This window comes from Echinops telfairi, unplaced genomic scaffold (assembly GCF_000313985.2).
Source record: "Echinops telfairi isolate 266 unplaced genomic scaffold, ASM31398v2 ScPeMD7_2291;HRSCAF=2852, whole genome shotgun sequence".
NCBI lineage: Eukaryota > Metazoa > Chordata > Mammalia > Afrosoricida > Tenrecidae > Echinops > Echinops telfairi.
The window spans coordinates 17,702,946-17,704,204 of record NW_022106189.1 but is presented as its reverse complement, the minus strand read 5'-3'; positions in this window follow the sequence as shown (position 1 = coordinate 17,704,204).

Here is a 1,259-nt window from a genome sequence, read left to right as displayed (position 1 = left end):
ATCATACAATAGATTTCTTTTTATAGTGTACAAATTCATGAAACTAGACACAAGTGTATTTTCAGGCCACACTTCATCTGTTGGTTTATCATACTATGGTGGCTTATGTGTGGCTGTGATGCTGGAAGCTATGTCACTGGTACTTTAAATACCAGTAGGGTCATCCATAGCGAACAGGTTTCTAAGGAGCTTCCAGACTAAGGTGGTCTAGGAAGAAGGTCTACTTCTGAAAAGTGATCCACTGAATATCTTATGACTACCAGGGAAACATTTTCTGAGATGCTCCAAGATGAGTCCTCGAGGTGGATCCATTTCCGTTGGGTTGATTTTGATTCACAATAATCCTATACGACAGAGTAGAATTGCCCCTTAGGGTTTCCAAGAATATAAATTGTTATGGGAACAGATAGCCTCATCTTTCACTCATGGAGCAGGGAGCAGATGATGGGTTCAAACCGCCGACCTTATGGCTAGTACTCCAACACTTAACCCACTACATCACCAGGGCTCAACTCCAGGTTGGAAGACACTCAAAATATGACTGGGGAAGAGCTGCTGCCTCAAAATAGGGTTGACATTAATTAGTTAAATAGAATAAAGCATTCAGAAATTTCATTTGCTAGAGTATCATGTCTCACAGTATCATGACTCACAGGGAGAAGAAACAGCTACAAAGATCCATTCATAATTAGAACATGGACTGTAAAAACTAGAAAAATTACATCATGAAAAATGAAATGCGATCAATAAATAGCTATATCTCAGTCATTAGCGAGCTGAACTAGACTGGGATTGACCATTGGTCTACACTTCCATACGGTCTACTATTCTAACTATGACAAGTTGAAAAGGAATCATGTCACATTCATCATCAAAAGGAACATTTCAATATCTCTCTTTAAATGCAATGCTAATAGTGATAAGATAATATCCATACATTTCAAAGGAAGATAAGTTAATACAATTCAAATGTATGCATTAACCACTAATGACAAAGATGAGAAAATTGAAGATTTTTACTGAATTACATAATGTGAGATGGATCAAATAGCACTCAAGATACATTGATAGTTACTGGTTATTGAATTCAAAAGCTGAACACAAAGAAGGATGTGTGTGTAGCTAGGAAAGATGGCCTTTGTCATAGAAACCAGGTGGAGAGCACATGCCAGGCTTTTGCAAGACCATCTACAAATTAATTGCAAATCTCTTTTCCAATAATCTAAAGAGTAACTAACTATACACATGGGTCTGGCCAG